Source organism: Xenopus laevis, chromosome 9_10S (genome assembly GCF_017654675.1).
Source record: "Xenopus laevis strain J_2021 chromosome 9_10S, Xenopus_laevis_v10.1, whole genome shotgun sequence".
Lineage (NCBI taxonomy): Eukaryota > Metazoa > Chordata > Amphibia > Anura > Pipidae > Xenopus > Xenopus laevis.
Genome location: NC_054388.1, coordinates 88995564 through 89020333, shown reverse-complemented (window position 1 = coordinate 89020333; position 24770 = coordinate 88995564).

The following is a 24770-nucleotide window of genomic DNA, read 5'->3' as shown; positions in this document are numbered from 1 at the left end:
ATAGGGAGACGGGCAATCTGACAATGCTGGTCTGTGTTTTTTTGCGAGCCAAGGAAGCCCCTGGACCCCAACAGGAGAGGTGAGGAAATGCTCAATATCGACCCATCTATGGGACCCTATAACAGAATTCCATTGGACTAACTGTGCCATCCTGGCAGCCAAATAGTAGCTCTTAATGTCCGGCAATCCCCACCCACCTCTGCCTTTCGACCTAGCTAATATAGCCGTGGAGATTCTAGCCCTCTTATTTTGCCATAGAAAAGAAGTTATGTGGGATTGGAAGGTCTTTAATTCCTTATCGGGTAGTATGATGGGCAAGGCCCTAAATAAGTACAGGAGTTTCGGAAGGATTATCATTTTTACCGCATTGACTCTACCCAGGAGGGATATCGGGTAAGACATCCATTTACACATAAGATTTTTCAAGTAGGTATACATTGGCGTGAAATTGAGAAGGTGAAGTGTGGAAGGGTTGTCAGCCAATTTGACCCCCAAATACTTCATACTGTTGTCTATCCATTTGAAGTTAAAGTTCAATTTAAGCAGCTTCAGAGAGGCAGCTGTGAGGTTATGTGGGGTAGCCACCGTTTTGGAATCATTAATACGAAAGCCAGAGACAGCGCAAAAGGCTGTAATGCAGCGAAATAGGTTCGGGAGCGACGTGAGGGGACGTGAAAGGGTGAAAACCGTATCGTCAGCAAACAAAGCGACCTTGTAGGTTCCCTGGCCTATATCTATCCCCTGTATGGAGGGGTCAGACCTGACAAGTATTGCTAGGGGTTCTATGCAAAGGTCAAACAGTAGTGGCGAAAGTGGGCATCCTTGGCGGGTGCCATTGAGTATGGGGAAGTCATTTGAGGACATGCCTAGATTGCATATTCTGGCAGAAGGGCTGGAATATAGGTTCATGACCGCATTAAGAAATTTAGGGGGGAGGCCGAATTTCACGAGGACACATCGAAGGTACCGCCAGTCAACTCTGTCAAAAGCTTTTTCAGCGTCCAGTGACAGAGTGACCGACGGCACCTTCTTCGCTTTAGTATAAGCCATGATATCTAGTACCCTCCTGACATTGTCAGTGGACTGCCTACCCGGAACGAAGCCGGTTTGATCAGGGTGGACCAATCTACCTATTACTGTATTCAATCTGTTAGCCAGGATTTTGGCCAGCAATTTAACGTCCGTGTTTATCAACGAGATTGGCCTATAATTGCTAACATTGGTTAGATCTCTGTCCGGCTTAGGAATCACAACTATAGTGGCTTGAAGCATTTCAGAAGGGAACGAAGCCTTACCGTCTAAGACCGCATTGTAAAAGTGAGTGAGGTGTGGGGAAATAGTGGTAGCTAATTTTTTATAAAATTGTGCAGAGAAGCCATCAGGCCCCGGGGCTTTGCCTGCGTGTAGAGATTTTATAGCCTCCTCAGTCTCCTCAGTAGTGATCAAACCGTTTAACGCATCCTTTTCATTAGAATGGAGGTGAGGGATGTCTAATTTATCAAGGAAGGAAGCAATTCGAACAGGGGTATTAGTGGCCTGATCAGTTGTTCGCCCAGAGTATAAGTCTGAGTAGTAATTCTGGAACAAATGCACTATATGCTGCGAATCGTACGTCAACGACCGACCCACTGCGATCTTTAAGTGGGTGAAGGGTTTGGGCATGAGCTCTGGGGTTGAGTTTACGTGCTAGGAGCGTATCAGCTTTATTAGCCTTGTCGTAGAATTTATTATTAGTGTATCTCATGGCCTGATCCGCCTGTTCATACAGAACCACATTGAGTTCGCCTCTAAATTGTATAAGGGCTTGTTCTATGGTCTCATCACCACCCTGACTATGTTCTTTCTCCAGTAGCCTAATTTTAGACGTAAGCTGCAATATTTTCTGTTGTCTAGACCTCTTCTTTTGGGACGCCAGCTTGATAAGGTGGCCGCGAATTACGGCTTTGTAAGCCACCCAGGTGGTTGCTATACTAACGTCTGCAGAAGTATTTTGTGTAAAGTAATGCTTGGTTTCATCCGCTAATTCCTGGGTAGTGCTCTCAGCAGCTAATAGCGATTCGTTAAGCCGCCATCTTTTGCCTGTGCGAGCGACCCCCCAGTCCGTTAATGTATGAAGAATCGCTGCGTGATCAGACCAAGAGATTTCAGTGATATCTGTGGATGTTATAAAGGGTAAGGTTATAGGGTTAGTGAGCCAAAGATCTATGCGAGAGTAGGTTTTATGGGCGTTGGATTAGAAGGTGTAAGACCTATCGTCTGGATGCTGAATACGCCACACATCACACAGTGACAGATTAGCCATAAAGGTGGTAAGTATTTTAGTGGGTGAGGGCACTTGGGAGGGGTGAGGATTGCCTGACCTATCTAGACTGGCCTGCGGTGTGGTATTGAAGTCACCCCCCACTAGGACATAGCCTGACTTAATTGTAGCTAATCTAAATTCCAGATCAGCATAGAACAGTTTTTGTCTATCACTAGGAGCATAGACCGACACCAAAGTGGTATCTCTATTATTCAAAACACCGTCAATAATCAAGAAGCGCCCCCTGGGGTCCCTGATCACTTTCTTCTCAACAAAGGGGGTGTTCTTTTTAATGAGGATCGCTACTCCCCGCTTTTTGACTTGATCAGAAGCATAGCAGCTTGTTGTGAAACCTCCTGCCCAGTGTTTGGGTTCCTTACCTTTAATAAAGTGGGTCTCCTGCATATATATCACATCCCCGCCCAGTTTTTTGTAGTATTTCGCTGCTAGTCGCCTTTTACGGGGGTTATTAAGGCCCTTGACATTATGGGATATTAATATCAAATCCATGGAGACCCTCAATTTGGATAAGCAGTGTTGGGTGGGACCCAGGGAGCGCTTTGAGCAAATCGTGACACGGTGACAACATGATAACTACGTAATGCATTAAACAGAAACAGAAACAAACAAAATATGGCCTGTGAATGGCAGTGCCCACAAGCCAAACAGTGAAACAAAAAAGGGAACAACTCTGGGTTCCCTAGTCGGAGCGGGCACTTTCCCACTGCTACCTTCCAGGCAGGTATCAAGCATCAGGGAGCGTGCACTCACGCCCGGGCACCCGCTGTAGGATCAGTCGCGGGTATGCAGGTAGCCAATAATGGACAGAGAGAGAAGCATCATCTTCATCGTGCAGCTTAGGTTGGCTGTGCAGCTGGAGGTTCCGAAGTGCGTTGTGGCTTGGGTGAGGACCACTTCGGGGTCGGCGGAGGTATCCGCTTAGAGCTGGGTAAGGCAGTATCAGCTGTCGGAGGAAGCCCAAGAGCCGTCAGCAACCGATTCTGGTCTCTTAGATCAGAGATTGCGGTGGTTCGTCCGTTGTGGTTCACCAGCAGTTTAAACGGAAAGCCCCAGCGGTACTTCACCTGGTGTTGAGTTAAAAGTTCAGTTAAGGGTTTCAGCTCTCTCCGTCGTTTGAGCGTAGTTGGAGAGCTATCGGCGTATAGGTGGACGACCGTGTCGTCATCAAGCTTAGTCTCTTTGTTATACGTGCCGCGAAGTAGCATTTCCTTGGTTCTAAAAAAATGCATCCTCAGCACAACATCTCTGGGTGGGTCACCATCCCTGGGTTTGCCTCGCAAAGTGCGGTGGATCCGGTCAATTTCGAGCTTGGCTGGCTCAATGTCCGGCAAAATAGCTTGAAAGAGTTTCTGAACAGTCGATTCCAGGTCTGTGTAACTTTCAGGCAAATTTTTAATGCGCAGATTGTTGCGCCTTGAGCGATTCTCGAGGTCTTCCTGCTGGTCTTGCAAGGCAAACAGGTGTCTTTTCATATCAGAGATGTCTGCCTCAGTTTGGGCGCAGTAAGCTCGAAGGCCTTCAATGGCGTCTTCATTTTCGGACACTCGTTCCCCGAGGGCCGTCACCTCTGCAGTAATCTCTTTCACCGTTCTTTGTTGCGAGGTAGTTATGAGTTTAGCCAAGTCTTCATATAGGGCCTTCAGGTCCTGTTTGCTGACTTGGTCAGTCGCATCTGACGAGAGCTCTGATGCAGTCGCCTCGTCGCCATCTTGGCCGCATGAGGCCGGATCCTTGCGCTTGAAAAACTCGGCCACTTCGTCAGGTTTGTGGGTGGCTCTCGGTTTGGGAGCCATCTGGTGAGTATCGATCAGATTCCGCTCGGTATCGGAGCTGCAAACCCGAATATGATGCTTATTTTCTGGATGCTAATGAAGCGGGTACACGGAGCTCGCGGATCACACTGCCATTCAGGAAGTCAGCTTGGCCACGCCCCCGAAAATGTGTTTTTTAATGCTTTCAAAACCCTCTAAACCCACGCAAATCCAAATTTTGATAAATGGACCTCCCCGGTACCATTAAATCACTGTTGAAGCAAGCATATAGTCTTATTTTGATCATTGTCCAATACAACCCACAGAATACCATAAAAACAACAAAAACACTAAATGACTTGTAGATTCTAGGAAAGGGGCTAGTGGGACTATACCCCACATGAACAGAACAGCAAATAAGGAGATATGTGGGAAATCTAGCTTCAAAAATGTTTACAGCTAACATTACTTGATCATTCTGTCATAAATGACAATTGCTAAGGCTTAAGGCGACTCCCTATAGAAGAAAAGTTACAACACAACCCCAAAGACCAGGCAATGACATTACTGAACTTTCATGGTGCTTCGATCTAATCTAGCACTCTAATCCCATCATGAAATAAATTGTAATTTACAGAAATGTCAATCCTTTCAGTTGCTGCTCCAATTCAAGAACCATTACAGTCGTGTTGATGTTCTCATTCGGTAATTGCCTGTGTAAATGTTATTATACAAATGTTGCCCATTCTTCAAGCACATTTCATTTGTCAGAGTTAGCAACAATTTAAACATTCATTTTTCATATACGAATTATCACACAAGTACATAGTGTCATGTACAGTTAACTACACATTCAGCCCACTGGTATTGCAACATGCTGTAATGATATTTTATACTGTTACCTTTATTTCACATTTAATAAAAGTGTCTAAAGATTAAAAGACTCAGTTTCTTCATGATTATGAAACAGATTTTAAAACACCAATTATCAGATGGTCAGATGGTTATAAATATATTTTCACTCATTTCCCTGTCTATGAGATTATATGAGATTGCTTTTAGAGAAGTGGAAAGAGGTGAAAAATGCAAAGAAAACCATCTGGCAAAGTTCTGAATCTCTTTGATTATTTAGTTCTGGAATCTTTGATATTAAGGAAGATTGTGGGAGAGCCTGGGAGTTTAAAATCTTGCCTGAAAGAAAGGGACTGCTTTTGAACACCATGGATGTAAAATAAAAAAAAGTACCTTGGGGGCGGTGTTGATGTCAGAGGTGGGGTGGGGCCAGTGACTGGGGCGGATGAAGTCAGGACAGAATAGGTGACGTTGGGGATCAGCGATTGGCTGATCGCCTTGTCATTATTTTCAATGTTATGTCCAGATTTCCTAGGGTTTCACCCAGACAGCCCTTCCAAATACCATTGAAATCTGGACAGTTGGCAACCCTACCCCTGAACAATATAGGTCTCTATAATAATATATTGCATAAAACCGCTCATACAGTATGTAAAAACCCTGATTCATGTAAATTAACCATTTTCATAATAATATACTTTTTTAGTAGTATGTGCCATTGGGTAATCATAAATAGAAAATTGTCATTTTAAAAAAAATAAGGGCCATTCTTTGAGATCCTAAGTGAACACAAACAATCAAAACAAATCATACATGCTAGGTCGCATTGCTTTTGAATCTGAGCTGAATGCTGAGGATCAGTCGCAAACTCACTAACCAGTTATGTCCCATGTGGTCCCTCTTCAAGTCACTGACTAATTTAGAGTTAGAGAGCTGAAAACAAGGAAGTTGTATTATGTTCTGTTATAGAAGACACTCACTCCAGCCTTTTTACATTACATTTTTGGCTAACAACCATATAAGATTTTTTTTTTATTTTGCACAGCCTATCCATTTACCCTGTTTTTATTTTTGCACTGAACCGTTCTTTTAATAACTGAGTTCTTTGTCTAGCAAAGGTCCTAATAAGTTATTAGTTAACTTTGACAGACTCATGGCCAGAAAGGAGCAAATGGAGAACCCTAGTTTAATCTTTCTCTCAACACAATTAATTAGACACATACATCTCAATGGAGAAGAAAAGAGCTATGACCTAGGTTTTATTAAATATAAATAACAACATTGCCACTTCTGCAGTGACAGGAATCACAAGCCATAAAAGAGGCTTTCTGGAAGCCAGAGGCTACTAAGTGGCCCCATGATTTTACTTTGTAATAAGAATGTTAGTATAATCTATGAATGTCTAGATATTGCAAAGAAAGGGTTACATCTACACACACATTTATATGTGTTAAATAGAGCTGTGAAGCTGTGAGCTCAAAATCCTGTTCTCTCAATCTTATGATTGATTTTTTTTTTATTTAAAAAAAATGGTGTGGTACTCTCCTCTCCATATGGCTTTAGTCACAATTAATCACAGAAGCAAATGAAGAAAAAGTGTTATATTAGAAAACATTGTTCTTAGGAAGTTAAATTGAATGCAAAATTTTTAAACCTTTCCATTACCCTTAATACAGTAGTGTGTTTAAGGGTGCTAAAGCTAAAGCTGTTTGCCTGTTTATTGAGTGTGTACGATAAGGAGGTTATGGGTACTTTCCTTGTAGGCATGAGGAAACCCTGTGGTTCACTGGTGCTGGCTCCCCTAATAGTCAACAAATTATACATGATAGAATGAAAAAAAGAGAAGGTGTGGGCACTAAACAGATCTGAGACTCATGGTTAACAAGGAGCAAAAGGAGAACCTTAGGGGCAGATTTACTAAAGGGAAAAGTGACTAAAGTTAGCGAAAATCCGCCAGCGTGACGTCATTTTGTTACTTTGCCGATTTACTAATGGGCGCAGGCGTAACTTCACTAGCGAAGGAGATAGATTCTAGTGGTAATTCGGTCTCTTGCGCCTGGTGAAGTTGCGCTCTGGCGAATGGACGTAACTACACAAATTCACTAAGATGCGGATTTTACTGAACGTTACCTCTTGCGCCAGACTTGCCTTCACCACCTCAGACCAGGCGAAGTGCAATAGAGTGGATAGGACTTCCTCAAAAAATAGTTGAAAAGTCCCAAAAAACGCTGGCAACTTTTCCTTTTTCAGGGTGATAGGCTGCAAAAAATCTTAAATTTTTTCTGGGGTACCCGGCTTCCCCCCTACATTTCCTAACATATGACACATAAACTATACAGTGGGCACATGTGTAGGGCAATATAACAACTCTATTTTATTTTATTAAGGTTTCCCAGGCTTGTGTAGTGTAATGAATTGGCTGCAACATATACGTCTATTCAACTTTAACTTCCCGCCGTATGCAAATTAAGCAACGATATCGCAACTTTGCTTTGCTTGCCGCAGTAACGCTAGCACTACTTCGCCAGCGTTCGGCGCCCTGGACGCAACTTCGGATTTAAGTGAATTACACCTGGCTAAGTGTTTCGATGTGAGCGACCCTGTCGCTGGCGAAAAGTCGTAGGTTAGTGAATTTGCCCCTTAGTCTTTGCCCCTATGCCACATAGATAAAATCATGGATACAAGGTCTCACTGATGTCTGGGGCAAGATGCAAAGTGACATAATTTTTCCCACAGTGCACCTTGCATTGCACCTGACTGTGTAAATGGATGCTGGTGGGCAGTGGCACAAATACTATGTAAGGTACATGGTTGGACATCTGTGGACCCATCGCTCTATTGAAAGCTTCTCTTTTGTGAAGGAGCCCTTTACTGAGCCTGTAGCAGTAGCCATTTAGGGAAAGGAAATATAGTAATTCATAAAACTCACAAAGAACTCTAGAGAAAAATACATGCAGTAATTGTGATATCTGTAAGAAACATGTACACTATATCTGCCCCATTTTCCTTATCAAACACGGTTCCACCATGATAACAGTATAAAGCATTCCCTGTCAATGCAAACGCTTGAAGATGTAAAAGAAGTTAAAGCCTTCTTGATACAGAAATAAAATGCGAGATGCATCTTTACAGCCGTCATAGGAAGAAAATGATTTATTTATATAGCAGAATAGAACATCACTTGGGTTAATGATAAGTCACCAAACTTTAAGATGAAATGCCATCAAACTCTGTAGGGAGAAAAAAGCTTAAAAGAAAGATTGCAAAAAGACATGTGAGACAAAAGAGACAATAGATTCATCCGGCAATAAAGACAGAGTTTAGAGGTAAAAATAGGGCCTGGGTTCTGTCTTTTTCCTGCTATACATTTAGAAAAAAACCCTTCAGGAAGAAGATATTTCTCAGTTTGAAGAGATTTTGACCCAGCTAATGTTCCATCTGCTTCAGGAACAATGATTTATAGGTCTGGGTCTACAGAATCAGGCCACAATGTTTTTTTTATATGTTTTTTTCTTTGAACATTTTTCAAAAGATCTATTGCTAAAGATTGTAATAAAAACTCAAGTAGAGAAATCGTTCCCCAGTGTTGCCATTTTTCTCAGGCTCAAAACAAGATTTTCAGAACACAAATTCCTGCAAGTCCAATGTTTAAAAAAAACAGTTGTTCCCAAATCCACACTGGCAACTTTGTTGGTTGTAAATAATTTGGGTGCTGCATTTGTAGGACTGTAATGCTATTGTAGCCTTTTACATATTACTGTATTTAATTTCATTTTTTCATTGTAACATTGTAAGAGTAAAATAGGTTTATGGAAAAGTATTTCAGTCTTTTCCTGCACAGCTCAATAGATCAGTATCAGGAAGTATATGGGGGCACAGTCGGGCACTGCATGATAAGCTACACGAAAGATCCCCTTTGTTGACCAAGAATATATTTATGTAAATATGTATATTTATTCTTATATACACATGTACATAAGTATTCCTGGTTATAAGGGTTCTTTAACGAAAGAGAGAGTTCAATCAAAATATATATATTTATTTACAAAAACTATTGACACATCTTCAGATGTAATGCACACAAAACAAGTTACACTACATAGAATGTATAACAAATAGTTACAAAGACAATTACAAATATGTATATGTTGGATCTAAATCCACTGCCTCTCTGATACTCATCCTTCCAGTAGGTCTGTCATCTATGTCCTCACTTCAGGAACTCCCAGGACTCTCTGACTAACTTAGCCTATTGTATTAACCTATAGACTGACCATAAGTTCATGTCAGGTTCTGATTGGCCAGTGACCAATACATTAATCTTGGGGGGTAGGGCATGGATTCCTGAGGCAGTTCATTCCAGAATAAGGACAATGGAATGGGGAAAGGCAGTGTGTAGACAGGAAGGTTTGCTTTTCCAGCTGCCCCTGGTCAAAGGGGAGGGGATTTAACAACGGTATGCTAAATTGGGTGTCTTTGAAGCTTGCCTCTGTTATGTCCTGATACTATCTAATATGTAAATGACACAACATTCTTAGATGCAAATCACAATGTATACATACAATATACACATATTGCATAAAATAAAGATATAACACAAGCAAGTCTCCCTGAGGTAACACCCTTAATCTTAATCACTTAGAAATCCTTCTCCTCCTCTTAACATACTTAGTCCCCTTTGACTATTGACTTATGAGCATGCTCAGTTCTTCTCAGTTCAGATTACTAAACACACCCTCCAGTCTAACAGCCAATGAAGAGATAGCATTGCTGGTTTCCATAGAAACTAGCTGTCTGATCCTATTTATTATTCCTCACCACCTCTACTGAGCTCATTTTAACCATTACAGTGCTCAACCCCAGCAGAACTTTTTATCAAAGTATGTTGTGCTGTGTAAACCTGTATTCTGCATTGCATGAACTTTACAGCATACATGTCCTGTTTGCAGATGTCAATGTTTCTGATGACGTGTTAGAGGGAAAATGGCCGCCTGGTGAAAGCTGCTATTTGTTTTAGGAAAATGTTATGGTGCTGGCAAATGGAGGGGTATACAGTATGTAGTACAAATTATGTGGCTTGGGTGGGGAAGATATGCTCAACTTATATACATGGTAGGAAAATGTAGGCGTTACATGTCCTACATGTTAATTTGTCATTCATTTACCCTTATTTGTAAATAGGGATGTCCTTAGTGGTTAAGTGGTTACATTATTTAAAATACCTTAAGTATAGTTTATTTATTCTTATTGAACTAACTTCCAACAGTCTGTGACTATTTCCTAAAAATAGAAAAAGCTCAAATAAAAGGTAGATAGTGAACAGAGGAATTGCACATTTGTATCAACATGGAGGGGTCACAGGCACCACCATCTGCACACAAATACCTACAGGTGACATTGCTCAGTGTATATCATAAATGCTCAAGGAAGTCCCACACATCTGTGAGGTTTCTGCAGCAATTTTATTCAGGGATTGTTGACTAGTTATACATATATTTATTTTAGTGTATTTAAGGTGAGTGAAATGCAAGTATATTTTCATAGAACATTTGGTATAAATATACAAAGGCATTGTTGGAAAATAAAAGGAAAGAACACTTCAACATATATATCATATTGCAGAACTAATTTAAACTTTAGGGCTAGGCAGGCGCTTTAGAGTAGCTATTCTCTGTTTTAATGAAATTAATATTTCTAGTTACACTGCTATACACATATAAACATTCTTCAAACTAAAAGTATTCAGATTTCTCAAATAAAAATACATGATCTTGAATCTTTAGGTTCCCATATAAATCATTAACCTTGTACTGGACAGATTTCTAAAGAGTTCAGATTAGAATTACTGTATATGCTATTTATTATCATTTCTTTCAAATGGCATATGAGGCCTAAAGATTAAACCTCATATATAATATAAATATATATTTAGAAATATTTTTATATGTAATAAATTCGCATATATATTCCCATGTATAAAAAATTCGCCCATCCCTAATAATAATATATCTAAATATATAATAATATAAATATAAAATTCAGTAGATATTTACTAAGCATGGAGATTCTGGCCTTGATAATATCATGTAAAACCCTGCTTCATGTAAATAAACCATTTTTATAAAATAGTAATAATTATTATTATTATTATTAATGTGCCATTGGTAATCATAAATAGAAAATTGCCATTTTAAAATGTCAGTTGATGCTGAGAACTGTACTTAGCCATAATTAATCCATTTCATATTCCAGTTCCCTGAATGAGGTTCTTGAATGTAATGAAGAATTTTTTAGTATTTTAATAATACAAAGTGCCTTCAGCTTGAGTTCACCTTTGCTAATTCACCTGTTTCTATGCCTTTTCATATAAACGAATTGAAAAAAAAAGGAAATTTTGGTAAGAAATGCATACAAAATATAAATAGATTTATACGACTTTAAGTTAATTGCTTTAAAAGTTTACTCCCCATTATGAAGTCTAATGAAAGGATAAACAATTCTAAATTGAACTTTCCAATTCCATCTTGCCTGTCATGAAGATAAAGCTTCTTTGCCTGTCCACAATGTGTATTGAAGCGAAATCTAGATTTAGATACTTCTGACATTCTTTTAATAGCTTCTGCATCAGGACTGGCACAAAAATGGTCGAGTGATGTATGAAATATTCAGAGGAGGTTGCAAGAGGCATGGCAGATGCAGTATTAGGAATTAAAAACAGGTTGTGTGCTCTGGACTTGGAAACATTTAGGGGCAAATTCATCAAGGGTTGAATATCGAGGGTTAATTAACCCTCGATATTCGACTGGGAATGAAAATCCTTCGACTTCGAATATCGAAGTCGAAGGATTTTGCGCAAATACTTTGATCGAACGAATAATCGTTCGATCGAATGATTAAATTCGAAGGATTTTAATCCAACGATAGAAGGATTATCCTTCGACCAAAAAAACTTAGCCAAGCCTTTCTGGACCTTCCCCACATAGGCTAACATTGGGTTCGGTAGCTTTTAGGTGGCGAAATAGGGGGTCGAAGTTTTTTCTTAAAGAGACAGTACTTCGACTATCGAATAGTCGAACGATTTTTAGTTCGAATCCTTCGAAGTCGTAGTCGAAGGTCGAAGTAGCCCATTCGATGGTCGAAGTAGCCCATTCGATGGTCGAAGTAGCCAAAAAAACACTTCGAAATTCAAAGTATTTTTTCTTCTATTCCTTCACTCGACGTTAATGAATTGGCCCCTTAGTATTTACCAATCAGTCTAACAAGTAATGAATATGTTATATGTACAAAGGTATGGGATCTGTTATCTATAAACCTGGTATCCAAAAAGGTCCAAATTATGCTGTGGCCATCTCCCATAGGCTTTATTTTAATCCAATAATTTCAAATGTTAAAATTGATTTATTTTTCTCTGTAATAATAAAACAGTGTAATAATAAAACAGTACCTTGTACTTGGTCCAGACTAATATAAAATGAATCATTATTTGAGGAAAAACATTCCTATTGGGTTTATTTAATTTTTAAATAATTTTTTTAGTAGACTTAAAGTATGCCGATCCCTTATCTTGAAAACCCCAGGTCCCGAGAATTCTGGTTAACAGGTACCAAACCTGTATTACACTGAAAGTAAAATCTCTCTGTCTGTAACTACTACCAATGTATCTCTTTTCATTTAATTTTGCATAAGGGGTTAAAGAACACTCAGACAATCCCAGCAAACAATCAAAAGAGATTTTAATAATACACAGTGGAATACGGAGAGATGTGTCAGATGAATAATGGCAGAAAGTGCTCTAAACAAATGCTGCAGACTTGTGGTCTCCATGGACTGACACTCTGGATATTCAGGACACTTGGCAAGATATTAATAGGAATAAAATAATTGCTTATTTTGCTGTTTAACCCTTTATCCTCAACCTGCAACTGCTTTATCCTCTTGTTTAATTTAGAGAGTGCTTTTGGAATGTCATTGCAAAACAAAATAATGTGCTATAAATTGGAGCTAATGTGAGCTTTCTGGATATTGGGTTTGTGGATAATAGATCCCATACCTGCATTATTTTGTATATATATAGTATATACATATACAGTGTGTGTGTGTGTGTGTGTGTGTATGAACGTATGGGATCTGTTATCCTGAAAGCTCCGAATTACAGGAAGGCTGTCTCCAATAAGCTTCATTTTAATCAATGAATTCAAGTTTTGAAAATGTATTTCTTTTTTTTCCATTTTATCCAAATAATCCAAATTTTTAAAAATGCTTTTTTTCCTTTTCTCTGTAATAATAAAACTGTACAACCTTGTACTTGATCCAAACAAAGCTATAATTAAGCCATACTGGAAGCAAAACAATACTAAGTTTAATTAATGTTTTAAAGATGTATTAGACTTTAGAAGACTTAAAAGGTAGTTCATCTTTAAGTTCACGTTTACTATGTTACAGAATGGATAATTCTAAGCAACATTTCATTTGGCTTTCATTTTTTTTCTTTTTTATAGTTTTTTTTTTTTTAAATTACTTGCCTTCTTCTGACTCTTTCCAGCTTTCAAATGTGGGTCACTGACCCCCATCTAAAAAACGATTGCTCTGTAAGGCGATTTATTGTCATTTCTACTTTTTTTTTATTCATCTATCTAATCAGTTCCTCTCCTATTCATATTCCACTCTCTCATTCAAATCAATGCATGGTTGCTAGGGTAATTTGGAGCCTACCAACCAGATTGCTAAAATTGCAAACTGAAGAGCTGCTGAATAAAAAGCTAAACAACTAAAAAACACTACAAATACAATATGCAAACCAATTGTCTCAAAACATCACTCCCTACATGATACTAAAAGTTTAAAGGTGAACAACCCCTTTAAGGTATGGAGATCCAAATTATGGAAAGATCCGTTATCCAGAAAACCCCTGGTCCAGACAATTCTGGAGAGTAGTTCCCATACCCATATATATACAGATTAGTAAGACTATAATTTAATTAGATCTGTTACAATATTTACTGTACGTTATTTATTCACCTAGAAAACTCCATGTTTTTTTCAATCATCATTTTTTTCAGTTATATCACAGGTATTTATGTTTCCCCCAGCATTTACATTTCACAAGGAAATAAATGAGTTCTTTGATGTAAGGTTGGAGGAAGTCAGAGTTCTTTTTCTTGTTTAAAGTTCATAAATTTTTCAATTAGTGTCATTTATCAGTGTGAAGCTTTGAAGTACATTAACACAAAATAAAATAAAACCCCGGAAAAGTAAATTTAATCCATTTAATATCAATTGATATACCGGATTTTAATTTGCCATGGCTTGTGGCATGTCTCACAGGTTTATGGATTAGAATGAATACAGCCTTGGCAGTCGCTGCTGTTCCCACACTGGAAGGACAAATTGGATTGCATCTGTATTTTGGTGAAATATGAATGTTTATAGAATCATGTAAACTTGAACACCAATTAAAAAAACAATCAAATGCACCAATTCTAAGCATTAGTAATGCATAATGGATTGTGTATGTGTGGAAATGCTTTAAATTAATATTAGAGAAAATATTAGGCAGCAGGCTACCTTATTTACCTCTGATGGTGCATCTATACTTTGTTGAAGTCAGTGTCAACTGCTTGTGATCGAATAACATCTCCTACTGGTGTATAAAATTGTGTATACTGGTACGAAGGCCCTTTTTCAAATGAGGATGCTTAGGTATCTCCTCCCTTGCTCCCATCCAAAGCAAAACTCCCAAATTAGTAAGGTAGTGAAAAAAGTGCCTTTATTGACCACCAGTGTTGGACTAGGAGGGTCTGGGCCTACCGGAAATGCCACATTGCACCCAGGGCCGGAACTAAGGGTAGGCAGAGTAGGCCTAGGGAGCCAAGTTTTGGGGGTGCCCAGCACGTACCTTTAACTGCTGCCTACCCCAGTCCGTTCTCAAGTGCCTGCTCTTTGCACGCATGGGCCTGTGCATACATGATGGGAGGGGGATGTGCTTGGTGCGCACTCGCTCATATACATGCGTGCATGCCGTGCGGTGGATGGGGCGATGCAGCCGGCCAGGTTGTTCCACCTCCCCTCAGCCTCCCTGTCCCTGCCGCAACCCCCTCCGCCCTCCCCCACCAGTGTGCACATACCGATACCTTTGGCCGTTCATTGGAGAGGTCAGGTAATCGATCAATGGGCCGTGGGGCATCCGGTCTGGGCCGGCGCCCACCAGGTTTTTTCCCCGAATCCTGCCAGCCCAGTCTGACGCTGTTGACCGCACAACATGTTTCAAGCTCCACAGGCTCTTTTTCAAGTGTAATACACACAGTTCATGTGATAGAGAATAGCCAATTCTAGCAATATCATTATTGGTTAACGCCAACTTCTAGCAGCATTTAAAACCTTGCTCACCTTTTCAGTCCAGGCTTAATCCAAGTAGTGAACAATAAAGTGTATCCAATGTCTCTGTAGCATAAAAAGTTCTTTGTTAAAAGATGCTTCATGCACATGTCAATTGATCCATCTTAAATACAGGCCCCTGTTGCCCTATAAAACAGTGTAGGATAAATATAAACATTATGCCACTTGATCTCTGTACTGCCCCATGGGGCCTGCTATGCCCATATCTTACAATATCTTAAACAATTACTGCCAACATTACAGCTATCTTTAAGTAAAAATATGCATCTTACCATACAGTAGTTCTCAATTTTAAAAGGCAATGATATAAGCATTCACTAGTCAAAGGGCTGAAAAAAACTTACTACACTCCATTCATTATTTTACCCCTAGGGTTCTAATGCTCATAACCTTTTTATCCATTTTGCTTCTTTTTGTAAGAGCAGCCTCCTTTTATCACCTCCTCTCCGAGGTTCCTGGATAACTTCCAATACCTGCTTGCAGGGGCGCTCCACCAATTAAGGCGAGTTGAGCCAATCACCTCAGGCGGCAGCGCCCCCCCTTGGTTGCCAGTGGCGGCAAAAATGCTGCTCCTGGTAACTAAGAGCCAAATTTCCGGTTTTCAACCCGGCAATTGCACTCTCTGCACTAGCGTCGTGCACTGCCCCTGACCCTCTCCGGCAATGAAAAGGTGACTGAATCTGTGTTTTAATTGATTCTGAACTGAGATAGGGTCGTATTTGGGCAATATTGCGCAGTTGAATACGACAAGATTTTGCAAGTGTTTGAATGTGTGGTGAAAAAGAAAGATGTGAGTCTAAGATAACTCCTAGGCAGCGTGCCTGTGTGGTGGAATGAAAGGTGATGTTATTTACTGTGAGTGATATCTGAGGGACAGGGGAAGATCTTGGAGGAAATATGAGTTCTGTTTTTTTGAAAGGTTCAGTTTCAGGTGGCGCTGTGACATCCAGGAGGAGACAGCAGAGAGACAGTCTGTGACTTGGGAAAGGACAGAATTAGAAAGATCAATACAAAAGGAACCAATATTTGGTTTACCTTTAAAAATTATTTCGATCCTTTTAAGACGATAAATTTCTGCAGAACTATATTAGAAACACTTATTATTTTGCACAGCCTATTAACCCAGTTTGTATTTTTACACTGAACTGTTCCTTTAATGTCTGGCCTATTATTTATAGTTAAACAATGGTAGCTGCAAACATAACTAACCTAATGTTTTATCCCATTCAACGACAGGCCAGAACCCTTTAACTATTTTTTCAATGCTGCAGCCTTGTTTCACATAAATATGTTTATATTCTTTAAACCGTGTGTTACATTTGAAAAAAAAGAGCCCATGCAGCTTGAAATATGTGGTCAGGCACTTTTTTTGCAGCAGTTCATCTGCACTTTTTGGTATGTGGTCAATAAAGGCACTTTTTGCAGGAGTTCATCTGAACTTTTTAGTATCTGTTCCCTCTCCTATTGGTGTTGCAGTGTAAGCCATATATTTAAAGGGCCAGTACCACATTTTTAAAACTCTCTGACAGACATATGGTGGTTTGTATTGTTGCACTTTTGGAGACGCCCTAGGACATATCCATTGAAATTCCCTCCCTGGATTGCCTCCAAGCCTATCATGCATTTTAGTGCTGTGCATTACTGAGACCTGAACCCCATCACCACCGAAGCCAGTGCATAATAACTTTCCCATCAGTGAGTCCAGGAGAAAGAGAGAGCACACATAGGAAGGCAGCAGAACAAGTGCACATGGGGAGGTCTATTTCACGGAATTCCAATTTGTGTAATCATGGAGGTTTTTTACAATTCAAATAAACTGACATAAAACTGTTTAATTATTTATTACAATATAATAAATATAAAAAATTTGATTGAATAAAATTGTGGTTTAAAAAAAAGTTTTATTTTGTGTTTCCAAGCTCAAAAAAATTTAAAAATTCTAAATGAATAGTTTTAATTTTGCCTAGGACAGCTGCCATTGACTTTCACATGACCTTGCGAGATTAAAGATGCCGAAGATTGATATTTGACTTTTTCAAGGTTTTTTATTGGGCTTAATAAATACTTGATTTGAAGTTATAATACGAGTTTGTGAGTTTAAGGGTAAGGACACACTGGACGATTTGTCGCCAACGTTTTAAAAAAGTAAATCGCGGCGACAAGACGATCGTCTTTTTTGAACAGACGATTCACAGCGACTATTGGCACAGAGCGATTTGTATCCCATTACTCTGTGCGGTACGTGCTCCACCCAAACCGGAAACGGTTTGTGCTTCCCGCTGTAACCTGGCGTCTTTACGTGCTTGCGTTATTGCGTTCGCATTGTAATTTGAATACAATTGCTGCTACTTATCTGTATGTGTGTGCGTGTCTAGGAGATTTCAGTGCTTTTCTAAGTACATGCTATTTCTGATAAATTGCTCGGAAAAGGGTCTCAGTGCGTTTTGGAGCTACAGGCGATTCACAAACGCGCTGTGGGCACAGGAGCTGGCGTCTTTCATTTGGTTTTGTTCAGAGACAAAACGAGCGATATGTCGCCGGGATTTGCTTTTTAAAAACGTTGGCGACAAATCGTCCAGTGTGTCCTTACCCTTAGGGCTAGTCCACATGAGGAGATTCAGGGAGATTTTGTCACCTGGCTACTAATCGCCTCGTCTTTTGAGCAACTATCTCCCTGAACTGCCTCAGTGTTTTTCCCCATAGGCTACAATGAAAAGTTGCCTGCGTTAATGCACACACGGCGATGCGTTTTTAATAGTTGCCCAAAGTTGCCTCAGTGAGGCAATTTCAGGCAACTATTGAAAACGCATCGCCGTTTTCGCCCATCACTAGTGGCTTACCCTCAGAGCCAAAATAATTGAATCACAGTAAAAACCCAAAGTCGAACATTGATTAATCAGCCCCTAGAGTTCGAATTTTAGTTTGAATCGTTCGAATCGAAGTCATATTTGAAGGTCGAAGTAGCCTATTCGATGGTCGAAGTACCCAAAAAAAAACTTCGAAATTCGAAGTTTTTTTACTTCGAATCCTTCACTCGAGCTTCGTAAATGTGCCCCTAGATGATTCTCAGTTGCCATGTTAACTCACCTCTGCGTTAACTTTTAGTATAATGTAGAGACTGATATTCTGAAACAATTTACTGATGGTTTAAATTTTTATTATCTGAGTTATTTAGTTTTTTATTCAGCAGCTGTACAGTTTGCCATTTTGGCAATCTGGTTGCTATAAATTACCCTAACAACCATGCATTGATTTGAATGAGAGACTGGAATATGAATAGGAAAGGACTTGAATAGAAAGATAAGTAATAAAAAGTAGCAATAACTATAACATGTGTAGCCTTACAGAGAATTTATATGGGGTCAGTGACCCCTGTTTGAAAGCTGGAAAGAGTCAGAAAAAAGGGCAAATAATAAAAATAACTATACAAAAATTAAGACCAATGAAAAAGTTACTTAGAATTGGCCATTATATAACAAACTAAAAGTTATCTTAAAGGTGAGTCACCCCTTTATCCTAGCTAAAAGAGAGCATAAACTTTCCATAACAATGTTGCTTGCCAAACGGCTGCTGACTTATTTCTGTTATTTTGGTAGTTACCAATTCACCGAGAGTTGTGTTGTAGATCTGAAGGCCTAAAAAGTTCAATCTCTGCTGGATATCACCAACGATTCACTTGTAAGCATAGAAGATTGAAGTTGGGTTACGCAAACTTTTTTCTCTTCTCCCTAGCAGGTGAATCTATGATTTGTGCTTTAAATGTGCACGTAAAGTCTAAAATAGAATAAGGCTAGAAATGCTGTATTTTGTATACTAAATATAAACATGAAATTACTGCACCACAAGCCTAATCAAACAAATAATTTATGCTTTCAAAGTTGGCTACAGGGAGTCACCATCTTGTAAATGTGTTAAACATCTTTGCAAGACTAAGACTGTGCACATGCTCAGTGTGGTCTGGGCTGCTTAGGGATCGTCATAAACAAAGCTGCTTGAGTTCTGCATGGCTGGGAAGTAAGGCGGGGGCTCCCCCTGCTATTCATAAGTATTATTGTTTCCCTGCTCAGCAGTTAGGGACCGTCTGACAATTCCTATCCACAGCAGTAAATGAAGGGAGAATTTCACTGCATACAGTCAGGTTTCTTATAAAAACGGTAGACATTTTTTAATTAAAGTATATTGGAGAAAGTAAAAATGGGATTTTATTTTTTTGCCTTTACATGCCCTTTAAGACTTTAAATGAAATTCTCCAGCATCTACCATGGGATTGATGGTGCACACAGGGCCACTCAGCAAAATGATACAGTGTAGATCAAAGCATGAAAGATAATTCTCCCACAAATGCATGGAGGGAATGTGAGTTATGAGTCGTTGTTTCACAGTTTTTGGAACACAATTTTTTTAAAGACTAAATCTGTCATTTCAGCGTTGTTTATCAAAGGGTATCCAATACCATGTTGCCCAAGGAACCCTGTCAAATTGAAAGCAGCAAAATCAAGCAGGGACAAATGCATTATGGATAATATTATTTTACAAAAATAGGCCAAACACATTGTTAATATAGCTCCATGCAGATTTGCCTTCATACAGTATTTAACTACTCTGGCCATATACAGTATATATATATACAGTATATAGATATATATAGAGATATATATATATAGATATGGACATCAGAGCTCTTTGTCACAGTACTTATATCCATTTCTTTATCAATACTAATCATTAAATCATTAAAACATACCTTTAGAGAAACTGTCAACAGTAACATGGGTTGAGAAAAGGCATTGTCCATCAAGGTCAGGCTTTTATATCTAATTGAAACCTGCCTAACTGCTACCCCAAGGGACCTTGAAGGTATTGGAGGAGGAGTTGTGGGCCCCTGATGCTGCAGCCCCGGTGGACCCAGAAACCCCAGTCCTACGCTGGCTCTGAACCTTGTTTGCCCTAGCAGCTGCTGACTGGCATTGCTTGCTACAGACAAGTATATTATATACAAGGACTCCAAGAACCTTTCCCATTATGGATTTGCCTACAGCTTTCTCATTAAGTGTACATTAAGCATATTTTTACATTCCAGGCACATGACCATACAAGGATGCCGCGTCCTGGATGAAATGAATATGGCTGCATAGTCTTGTATCATCTGCAAACACTGATACATTTTTTAAAATAACATTCCCCAACAATTTTAATATTTTCTAAGTCATGAAACCTTTTATTCAAGGGACACCAAACCTGATACTGCAGAAGTCTGATCCATACTGTATTTATATTAAAGAGATCTAAGAAAGTTTGGCTAAATGTGTTAGTGAGTTTGTTTTTGTGCATACAACAGTCCTCTAGCTTTGGTCCTCTATATTCCTCCATTTTCCAGATTCTCTACTGTCATCATCTCCCTTCAGCAAAGTGGTATGTACTACTCATGTGCATTTATGTTGAAATATTATGTTCGTTTTTGCCAAGCAACACTTAGGGGCACAGTTACTTAGCTTGAGTGAAGGATTAGAATGAAAAATACTTTGGATTTCAACCATCAAATTGGCTACTTCGACCTTCGACTACGACTTTGAATGGAACGATTCGAACTAAAAATCGTTTGACTATTAGACCATTCGATAGTCGAAGTACTGTCTCTTTAAAAAATACTTTGACCACCTACTTCGCCACCTAAAACCTACCGAGCACCAATGTTAGCCTATGGGGAAGGTCCCCATAGGCTTTCCTAGCAATTTCTGATCGAAGGAAAATCGTTTGATCGATGGATTAAAATCCTTCGAATCGTTCGAATCGCAGGATTTAATCGTTCGATCAAACGATTTTTCCTTCGATCGGTCAATCGAACGAATTGTGGTGAATCCTTCAACTTCGATATTCGAAGTCGAAGGATTTAACTTCCATGGTCGAATATCGAGGGTTGATTAACCTTCGATATTCGACCCATAGTAAATGTGCCCCTTACAGTATTTTTTGTCCTCTCCTTTGTGGTTGGAACAGGCATATGTATGAGTCAATATTATCTGCAAATTTAGATTTTATACAGGACTTTACAAAGCTTAGCGACAAACATGGGGTATGGGGTTCTCTGCCCAAAAAGCTAACAATCTATTATTTAGATACCACAGCCACAGTTCAACATAGTGTTGGGCCAATCTTGTTGACCACCTCGCCCTGCACTCTGGCAAAGGGTTGGGGAGGATTGCTAAATAACAAGTGGGCAGTGGGGGGACGTCTGCATTGTTTGGACGTGTGCCTGATTACCCTTATGGTCTCCATAGTATGAAAACTAAATTAAAGGGATCTAATGTAGGTGTGCAAATATTAGCTTGTGTGTGACTTGCATGGCATTTTGTAACAGTATCTTTTCCTGACAAAACATTTTCAGACTCCTAATTAATTGATATAGATGTGACAATGCAACGGACCAAGATTATCTCTAGACATTGTGGACACGGATCATCAAGAACAGACCAGCAGCCAACCAATGAGTTAAACACCAACCCGTGATGCATGGCATTTGCTGTGACCTTGATTGCTGATCCTATTATACAAAACACAAAATAAGTGTAAATAATGTTCTTAACAAAATGTGAAATTCTGTTCTGCATAATAAATCCTCTCCCAATGTAAGGGGGTATGTTAGGGATGTGATCTTCCCCAGCAACAATGATAGAGACCCTGCTTTCCCAAGCATTAGAAATGATGTTATGTGTAGATAGCCACTGAGCTAAACCAGCTAGAAGGCCCTCTCCCTCTCCGTTACTGAAAGGTCAAGGTTGTAGATCAGGACAGAAAAAAAATCAGAAAATATCACGCAAGGTTAATTTACTCCTTCCACTGTCTTAAATTAGTGTGGCAAGATCTAATACTCATAAAACCATGCTGGCACAAATGAATTGTATTATGATTTGCAATAAAGTCAAGTATATTATCCCTTAATACCCCTTTGAAAAGCTTTTCTACCCTGATGTCAGCAAGTGTTGAAACCATAAATGCAATATGCACAAAGGAAATAGTTTTCATATGGAGTATATTTTTTTCATATTTTTGAAAGAGGTTAGTGACAAACTAGCATCCTGGCATAGAAAACACCAGGGGTGTAAGGAATTCAAAGCTAGTGAGCAAGAGACGTTGTGCTCCACCAAGGAAAAGAAAAGGGGTTCACATTCTCCAGAGTACCCTCCAAAGTAAAGCGGGTAAGGCAGGATAAGATTTTTGTGTCATAGGTCTCAGAGTAATTTGCATTGCCTTGCAGCACTCCTGAATATCTGACACACTGTGGCAAATACCTGTGGTGAGATTAACCATTTAAATGCCTGAGATTGTCTTGCTGACTCTATTTGCCTCATCTGTTAAGTGTACCAAGGGAGTGCATTTTCTGGATGTTAAAGCAGGGATATGCAGTATATATTTTGTGAGGCTGAATGACACTAGAGGTGCTGTGTCTCTTTAAATTTCATGGTTACATTATGGCTAACCATTATTTCACGGTTTAAACAATTAACCTTTGAAAAATGAGGAAACCCAATGTCTAACTGCTCTTTACTTACACAGGGCAGTCTCCTGGACCAAGGTCAATTTGTTTGATTTATCCACCCTGGTCTCTGGAGTTTGGGTGGTAAAACATTGGGTTTCCTTTAAGGACACCATTCCTTCCCTACTAAAGACTATGCACTGTAATGTACCTTTACTCCTTCCGCAGATATTGTGGTTCTAAGATAGTTATTAAAAACTAAATGCAAACAATGTTTTATGTTGGTTTATGAGTGTACATTGCTTTCTTTATCAGCCACATTAAAATGTCAATATATCTACTAACTGATAATCTGTGAGTGGGAGACTTTTCTGTTTTTTTTCCCCCGGGGCACATGAGGACCGACTTTGTCAGGGATACACAGATAAAATAGCGACGTTTTCTGGCAAAATGAAACACCGAGCTACATTTGCTACATTTTAAACGAGCGTTTGCCACCTGTGACGCTCAACTTGATTTAGAAAAGTCCATGCACCACGAAGATAAATGAGAGCTTTCAAAATTTACGGCACAAAACATAAAATGTACACAAGTCAATAGCAGCTCATGAATATTTTTCTCATTTCTACAGGTATCATGCTTCTATGCACTGACCTTTTGGTCTTCATTCAATAGATGTTACGTTACACCAATTTGTTACAATTCACATCTAGCAGTATGCGACATATTAATAATGACATTCAGCGGCACATTTTATTTTTTGTGAGGTCAAACATTCTTTATTTTCTCTAGGGATTCTTTCATGGTTAACCTGTGGGTGCATACACAAACTCACTGATTAAAAAAAGAAATCCATCCATGTTATACCAACCCCCTCTATTAACAGAGGACTGGAAACCAGTTTTGCCATTTACTTGTGGCAGATTTGTATCTTTTACTCATAACAGGCACAAGTGTTGCACCTAATCAGACTTCTCCTTTAAACAGCAGGACAGAAAATATCACATGTCGATTACTAGATTACTATACAGTATATGAAAATAGCAGAGAATGTGTAGAACTGAGTTGTAAAGAGAACTAATTTGCTACTCCTAAAAGTGTAAGAGTGTGTAAAAGCCATAAAGGGAATTCAACCCTTAAGTAAAAAAACTCTACCCCCCTACCCTACATAGACCCCCTCCCTCCTCCCCTCAGCCTAAGTGTTACCCCAGACAAATGCCCCTAATGTTTTACTTACCCCTTGGTGCAGGTGCGGTGCACCGAGCCAGAATTTAAGGTGGGGAAAGATCTAAAAAGACTTACACTTATGGGGGCTAACAGACAGTGCAAAGTTCAAAGTGCAAACTTTACACTGTATTTTGTATCTACACAAAACTGAATTTTGTATCTGAATTTTGTCTGAAACAGACCTTTAGAGAGAAGTGATCTCTAAATGAGCACTAAGGAATGTGCTTTTTGCCCTTTAGATCTGGGATCTAAAAAAATAAACCCCATAATCTTGTATTATCCATTCATAGAATTTTACTGAACCTTACTTCTTTTGTCAGAGTTTACTTCTCAACCTCAGACCAGGCAAACTAATAAAACGTAGCTACATCTTCCTCAATCGTATGTCAGTGACATCATATCCTGTATGCCAGAAATGAATTAAAGTTGTAAAAAAACCTGGGATTACCTTCAAAAGTCCGAATGTGTGATCAATTTTTTAAAACTAATTTGAGGGGCATGCCACTTGTTTAAGGGTGGGCTCATGTCTAGGGCATTCGATGATCTCTGTTGTCTTTATTATGGCTCATTGGACATGTGTTTGAAAAAGTCGCCACTTCAAGCATTTGCACCAACATTACTATTAAAGAAGTCCATACAATTTTTAGGTACCTGCTCTATTCAAATTAACTTAAGAGCAAGAATTCTAGTGAAGTTTCGCTAGGCAAAAATGAACACTAATGAAAATTCGCTATGAAATGCTCACTCA